Source organism: Macrobrachium nipponense, chromosome 4 (genome assembly GCF_015104395.2).
Source record: "Macrobrachium nipponense isolate FS-2020 chromosome 4, ASM1510439v2, whole genome shotgun sequence".
Classification (NCBI taxonomy): Eukaryota; Metazoa; Arthropoda; class Malacostraca; order Decapoda; family Palaemonidae; genus Macrobrachium; species Macrobrachium nipponense.
The window spans coordinates 38394956-38403919 of NC_061100.1; the positions used below are offsets into that span (position 1 = coordinate 38394956).

An 8964-nucleotide genomic window follows, 5' to 3' on the forward strand; every position below is an offset into this window, starting at 1 on the left:
CATTTAGGCAACCAATCTTACAGAGTTCGTTATCAGTAAATTCTGTTATGATTAGAATGTAATATTAAGTTTCTTAAGTCTCTCTCTCTCTCTTTCTCTCTCTCTCTACCCCGGGTACCTAACCTTTCTTTTTATCTGCTCCTCCCACAGTCTTCTCTCCTTGCTTTCAATTTCCAGTGGGCCGAAGCCCACCCGTCGCCCTCCCACCCCTCCCCCCCCCCCAAAAAACCCCGAGGGTTAAACGATTATATCTGGCCTCATTGAGGTCATCATCATCATCATCATCATCATCATCATCGTCATTATTATCCTCAGGAGCCGTTTGTGTCGTCGGCTCCGGGAGGCTGTAGTGGATCCTTCCCCTTCCGAGAATTGATGACAGCTGTTATGGCTGCTGATGCATTTGCTGTTCATTCGGCTGCGCCATCGACGCCTCCTCTTCCTCCTCCTTCCTCCTCCTACTCCTCTTTCTCCTCCTCTTCCTCCTTCCTCCTCATTCTTCCTCCTCCTTCCTTCTAATAGTATTAGTAGCGATAATACTACCACTACTACTTCATTTCCGTTTCATCACATGTATACGTTGTTCCGCTCTTCAGTCTCATCTTTCTGCTGCGCTATTTTTATTCCATTTTCTTTTTTTTATTATTCTCTGCATCCTTTACATCCTTTATGTTCTCTATGTTCTTCTTGATTCATATGCTCTATGCCTTCTTTCTCATCTTTTTCCTGCTCTTACTCTTGACCCTTCTCTTCTATCTCCATTTATCCCATTGTCTATTTTCTTTTCCCTTTTCTCCTATTATCTTTGAATTTACCCCTCTATATCCTTTATTTCCTTCAAATTCTTTATGTTCTTTCCCTATAAATAAATCCTCTATGCCTTCTTCATCAACATTTTCCTGCTCTTATTATTTACCCTTCTCATCTATCTCCATTATCCATATTTTTCTCCCTTTTCTCCAATTATCTTCCCTTTTCTCTTACCCCTCTCTTCTCCTTTCTGCAAGTCTTTTCCACGCCCATCCACCCGCGCGCCCTTACGCCCGCATGCCCATCCCAGTATTATATATATATAGTATATAATATATATATATATATATATATATATATATATATATATATATATATACGTATATATATATATATATATATATATATATATATATATATATATATAAGTTAGGCAGTTGTAGCTACTCATGTTTTATCGTACTATGGCGCTATTTGAAAAAATTTTCCCCACGTATTAATATGTGATTATGTAGTATGGTATAAGAGTTTCAGTCTTAGAGTACATCTCAAGAATCCAAAAGTCTGGCCATCCTGCCTTAGGCCATGAGTGACACTGTCAGATGCTGGGACGTCCCAATGTCATCCCCATCCCATCCCCATTTCGCATGAGGTTACCCTTCAACACGGCCCCTTCCATTCCCCCTATCCCTTTTTGGGAAAGGGGGTGATTGTGTGCTCACAGAAATCACAATTGCAATATTCACAATACAAAGTACTTGACAATGTTAATTTTTATATATATTATTTTTAATATTGTTCCTATTTTGACAGGTCCCCTTGGCTATCAAGATTATATATATATATATATATATATATATATATATATATATATATATATATATGTGTGTGTGTGTGTGTGTGTGTGTTTTATATATATATAATGTGTTTCCTATATTGACAGGATCCCTTAGCTATCAAATTTATATATATATATATATATATATATATATATATATATATATATATATATATATTATATATAATGAATCTGAATGTTATGTATCACTAAAGCCCAGAGATGTAAACGTAATTATTAACAATAATCCTTTTAATTTGTTTTTATAAGGATCTTTGTCTAACTGGTTTCCCTAGATTCATATGAATCTAAATTTTCAAACTTCTTGAAGTTAATGAGATGCAAGAATATGGCAGTCTCTTTGAAACCAGTTCCATGAAGGCTAGCTATTTTTTACTCAGAATTTGCAAAGAATTTCAGGTTATTCTCATGGATATTGGCGTTGTAGTTCATGCAAGATTTCTAAGCAAGTTAAGAGTAGCTTCTTGCAAATTCATATTAACTTTTCATTTCTAAATATAGAAGCTTTATGCAGAACACAAGAAATGTCTAATAAAGGCAAGCTTTTTACACAGGTATAAACACTCACACAAATAACCACACACACACACATACTATGTATATGGAAAATCTGCAAGTAATTCTCATACACTTATAAGCCATTTAAGTTACCACATATATTCCAGATTATATTAATCAGGAAATAATTTATTTTATCTTTTTAAAAGGGTTCTGTTATATATTTATCTCTGTAAGGTCCCTGTAACAGATGAATAATCTTTTATCCAAATCAGGAAGGCCACTCTAATTAGCAGATTGAACCTCACAATTATTTACACCAAGAACGCCTTGTTTCGTTAAAAAAAAAAGACAAAAAATCTTTTTGTATTTGCCTCTCTGAGGTCCTCGTAATCAGTGCGTTCAATTCAGCTCGCAGCCGCATCAAACATGCTTTTGTTTCGTCCCAGGGTTAATTCGACCCAAACAAAGACGACCATCTCGCTTCGCTCGTTCAGACCTCGTCTATTTTTGGCAGACAACGGAACTTCTGTGCCAGTGAGTTTGTAAAGGAGCTATTGTACAAGGACATAAAACAGTATAAAAAAATAAAGATTTAATTGTAAAAGTGTGAGGAATCAGACAACTGAAACATATCTATATCCACTTGATAGATAAAGAGTAGTAATCTGTATCGGTTGCTGCATGAATAATCACATTAATATTGATAATTGTGAGTAATCTTTCATTATTTAAGAATGAATACTCTAATTTTTTCTTATTATAAGTATTTTCAAGATAATTTGCTACTTCTTGGAGCATCATAAGTATATCATCGTTGAAGTTACTCTGAAATATTTAGTAATTAGATCAATATAATCGTTAACTCTGCACTGCAAAGATGTGAAATAAGCTTCATGATTTTGCATGCAATCTTTTGTGTAACGGAATGGCGAATAGGAGAAGCAGACTAAAGCTCTTATCAGGAAACGTATAAGAGATAAGAGAAGTCAGGATAACGGAAATAACAAGAGCATTTATAAGCAAGACGTAACAGGAACAAACAGTTACCGAGCAGTACAATCGAAGGTTGCTGTTTTTTAAAATTTATCTTATTTTTTTTTTAATATGACAGGTGGCGACCTGGCAGTAATAATGTATATCTATGCATCCGCAGCTTCGTGTATATTGTCTTTCAATCTAAAAATAGCCAAAAATTCATCAACCTTTGGCAGATGTCCACAAGCATCGTGAACGCACATTAAAAACTACAGTCAAATTTATTTAAGGAAATCTTGTATTTCTTTCAGAATACTTCTTGTTGATAATTGTTTTTTAGTTGAGTTTCCATGCATTTCCTGGGCTACAGTAATTCAGTAGAAGAATAACGAGTTATTTCTATCAGTAATTAAAGAAGAATATTTGCGTGTTAATGGCAAGATATATTTAGGCATCACTGAAAAACAATAGCTGGAATTTATACCACGGATTTTTCTTTAAAAGAAAGTGAGATTTTGGTATTGACGTCTGGTTCCTGCAATAAATGGAATCTGTGCACAATAAGTCAATTCTGTTTGCATCAGACATCAAACGAGAGAAGTTAAATATAGTTGATTATTACATATATATATATATATATATATATATATATATATATATATATATATATATATATATAATTATTATAAATATATATATATGTATGTATGCATGCATGCATGTATGCATGTATGCACACTACATGCATATATACATATATACAAATATATATATATGTATACATATGTGTGAGTGCGGGTGCGTGTGCATGTTTGTAAAACATACATTTCATAATAAAGACTTTGCAACAAAAGTACGTATTACGCTAGAAATCTCAAATCTCTATCAAAAAAGTCATTTCTCTAAGCCGGATTACTGTTGCTTTCATATTTTGCAAAGAATTTCTGCAACTACAAACAGTTACAGCGAACATGTAAAACCTGCAAGGTCACCTCATCTCATATCTATCCTCTGTGGATAAGCATTACTGAAATTGCTTTTTACAGTCACTCCTTAGGCTTTCTAATACAGAGCATCTGTTTGCTTTTAGCTCTACGTCTCATTCTCTTATCCATTTGTCCCTGAGCTCTACAACCTTCTCTCTTTTCGAAGGAGATTCTACAGTTTTCCTAATGGCTGGACTTCATTCTTATCTTTCTTTTTTCAATGGTTTTCGATTTTTTTAAGCATGGCGTTAACAATGGCGGTAGAATGAGCACCCCTTCGAGCTCTGTATGCAACAAAATTAATAATATATAAAACAAGATTAATCACACAAATAGATTTAACATTGGAAAGTTCACAGTAACCATCATCAAAACTCTTATTATTGTTCTTGGCGTTGTTGCTTTTAATGTTGTTGTCGTTTGCAGAGTTCACAGTGTCGTACGGAGCTAAAAAAAAAATGAATAAATAGATAAACTGAGTTTATACAACCACTAAGAGAATCATGCGCCATTTGCATAGCTAGCTCCCTTTGCAGCTCCCGCCTCACCCCCAGCGAAGATCGCGTGGAAGAAAACGTTACGATCCATTTAAAATGTTCTTTGATTTAAAAAAGTGACGGGAAAATTGTTCCAATAAGCTGCTCGGTGTCGTAATCTTCCTTCAATTGAAGGGCTGACGGTTCGAGATAGCAAGCAAGCAAGCAAGCAGGCGAGCACCCAGGTGCTCTTGACTTGCGAATTTTATCATATATATTTTTTTTTTACTTGGTGTCAAAACAGTTTTATTATGGCTGATTTCCAACGTTTCCTTTCCGGTGCGTACGTATACATCTATATGTTTGCATGTTTGTGAATATATATATATTAGAATTATATATAAAAGATATATATATTATGATAGTTATATATATATATAATATTATTAAAATAAAGAAAAATAAAATTTAAAATATATATATTTGCTGGTGTGTATATATCGGAGATATATATATAATTATTGTTTACTATTAAAACAATAATATCAAGATTTGCATTCAAGAAGGGCCTCATATATATGTACATGATATATATATTCTATATTATATATATAAATATGTGTGTATTCATAAATGTGTATATGATATATATATATAGTAGTATATATATATATATATATATATATATATATATATATATATATATATATATATATATATATATATATATATATATATATATATATATCATATACACATTTATGAATACACACATATTTATATAATATAGAATATATATATCATGTACATATATATGAGGCCCTTCTTGAATGCAAATCTTGATATCATATTGTTTAATATAAACCAGAAGCCCTCAAACCTTAACGGCTGTAATGTCATTATCGTAATGCTTAAGGATTTCAACTGTATTTTTAACATTAAGCAAAGATTTTCACTTAAAAGAAAGGTTTGACATTATGACATTATCTTCATCTTCGAAGAAACTTCATTGTTTTCACAGACACACACACACATCACACACACACACACACACACACACACACACACACATGTATATATATATATATTATATATATATATATATATATATATATATATATATATATATATATATATATATATATATATATATATATAGGATATATATATATATATATATATATATATGTATATGTGTATATATATATATATATATATATATATATATATATTATATATATATATATATTTAGTATATGCCTAATTACAATTGTGTATTAGTATGTATGTTTGTCAACTGCAAAAACGTTTCATCTGGATATTTTCTTATTTTTCTTTTATATTAAAAGGCCAAAATCTGAAAGATAGAATTTATTTATTGATTATAGAGTAATTTACCAAGATGGTCAGACAGTCACACCTCCTTCTCCTCTACAGAGGCAAAAAAGAGAAGGGAGAAAGGAGAGAGAAAGATACAGAGAAAGTAAAAGCAAAAATGAGAAAGAAAGAAAATGGGAAAAAAGTATAGACAAATACAAAGCCCAAAAAAGAAAAAAGAAACAAAGAAAATAGCCAGGCTAAATATAGTAAATGGTCTTTTGCCTTTTTTAATATTAAATGGCTGCGTCAGAACTGACAAAATTTAAAGTTTATTTTCTTTTCTTTTTTCTTTTTTCTTTTTTCTTTTTTATTCAATTGACACTTAGGAAAAGACACGAGTGAATTTTACCTCAGACATGTAAAATTAATTATCGAAAACAGTCTCCTCACTTTGTTATAATTGTCTTACTTTTAATTAACTGAATCTCATCTACTACTTCTACGACTACTAATAGTATGTTAATGATAATATAATTAATTTTTTATCTAGAAAATAACCAATATAAGAATCACAGTAAAAATTTGGACGTCTATTTTCTAAATAAGAGCGAAACACAAACAATACCTCCGAGAAAAGGGTTATTAACAGCGAACTGCGATAATAGATAAATAGAAAAATGCAAATACATAAAATAAACATATCCCTACGCAGGCCTCTGGAAAGAAAAGGCGTGAAATGATTCTTGACGTTTGGTTTTACAACCTCAGTGTGTGTGTGTGTGCGCGCTCGCACGCGCGCTTGTATGTGTGCGTGTGGGCCCCTAAGCTTTAAACAAACCCCCAACAATTCACTTAAGGCAGTTGAGGGAACTACTTCCTACTGAGTCCCATTCACAAAAATCTTTTTCAACTGCTTGCATCCTATCTGCTCCCTTCTCCTCCTCCTCCTCCTCCTCCTACCCCCGATACCCACCAGGTGCCCAGATACCCAGCCTGTGCCACGGTACCCACCCAGCACCCTGGCACCAATACTACGCCCTCATACCCATCCTGTGTCTTGACACCCATAGGACCCAATACCCACCCTGGATGCCGAAACCCATGCAATACCCTAGACACAGACTATGCCCAAATACCCATGGCACCCTAATACCCACACCACATACCCTGAGACCTAACCACCCCGTGCCCCAATACCCATTCCGACGCCCCCTCAAACTTCGTTGCCTCCCCCTTCAAGACCCAGCCTTTTTTTATTACTTCCTATTGCAATGTTGCAAAGTCTCTGGGTAGGGCGTGCTTCCTCTCCTTAATACCCCCTGCCCCACATACCCAGCACGGTGCCTTGGGTATACGTGCGTTCCCTAATGTGATGTTTATGATCTGCATATCAGCTTCAATTTGATCAGAATATTCAATTTGTATTTGTTTCTGTATATTTAATATTGACAAAATTATCTTCTGTCATATGGTCCAGTCATTTTCTTAAAACTGATGCTTTTTATATAAAATTTTAATGTCCTGAGCCTTCATAGCTGACATATTTTCGAGAATTCTTTGAATTGTGAATTTGCGATAAATTTTCGTTATAAAAAAACCTGTGCTCCCATTGTTTATTCAATATTTACTTCTTGTTATTATTTTTTTTCTCCTCTCCATTTCCACCCCTCGTGCGCATCTCGCTCTTCATCTGTTCATGCGCAACTTCCTCTTTCTGCCGACAATGCATCTAAAAATCTCTTTCCCCTTCCCTACTTCCTCTCGCCCTGCGTATGTATATAACTCGCACTGATCAGCCTTAATACCATAAGTGCTTTGTCGCGTTATTAGATTAATATGGCTCTTGTTTCTCTTTTCAACATTAATATCTCCTCTGGAGCGTGGAGGGCTTTTTTCTCTCCTTCTAGGGGGAACCGGGAGAGAGAAGGGGGTAGGGGGCCATGGGTGAAACTTTGCTTTTGATGTTTGTTTCTCGAGTTGTTCTTTCATGAGGTTTTTTTCATTAATTCATACTTGATTTTTTTTCGTCATATAGAATATTTTTATTGACTGATTATAATTCCAGCTGTTTGTAGGCAGTGAGCATTTATCAAGGTTTCCCACAATAATATATTTGATGTTGAAAAATCTACGTTTTCAAATCCTTATTGAACTTACATTCATAAGAATTCTTCCACTAAAAAAAATCATTGAAAATCCTGATGCATATATATATATATATATATATATATATATATATATATATATATATATATATATATATATATATATGCATCAGGATTTTCAGTGTTTTCTTAGTGGAAGAATTCTTATGAATGCAAGTTAAATAAGGATTTGAAAACGTAGATATATGTATAATAATACATACATATATATATATATATATATATATATATATATATATATATATATATATATATATATATATATATTATATATACATATATATATATATATATATATAATTATATATATATATATATATATATATATATATATATATATATATAATATACATATAGTTATATATAAATATATTATATTATATATATTAATATAATTATAATATATATATTATATATAATAATAATATTTACATTTAAAAATATACACATGCATTTATATATATATATATATATATATATATATATATATATATATACACATTATTTACATTGTAACATTATTGATACTTTCCCTACACAGAACGTCTGTAAAGTAGCAGTCAGAGAAGCAACCTGTAGATTTGATCCCTATAAACGAGGGCGCCGTTTTTAATTTCTTAAGCAACAAATTGTCTAATTTTGATTGTTCTTTCGGATGAGGAAGTCGGATCCAACTTCTAGAAACCCCGTTATCGTGATGTTCCTTAATCCGGGCACTTCCGTCTTTTCAAATTTATTCAATTACTTCCGTTTTTGTCTTCCCAATTGACATCCTCACGGGATAAGGCGGGAAAATCGTTGCCAGACGCCGCCATAACTTCGATTTCTGGCAGGTTTCCATGAATTTATCCTCTTAGGGTCTATCTAAGTCATCAGCTTCGTAACATATTTTCATGATTACTAAAAAAATTGTTTATATGTGAAATTCACGA

At 32.5% G+C, this 8964-nt stretch overlaps 1 protein-coding gene across 1 annotated transcript in view; it reads left to right on the top strand.

The window, feature by feature from the left end:
• Positions 1 to 8964, top strand: part of LOC135210868 (D-ribitol-5-phosphate cytidylyltransferase-like) — a 579267-nt gene that overhangs the window by 104104 nt on the left and 466199 nt on the right. The gene's annotated exons all lie outside the window — the stretch shown is intronic.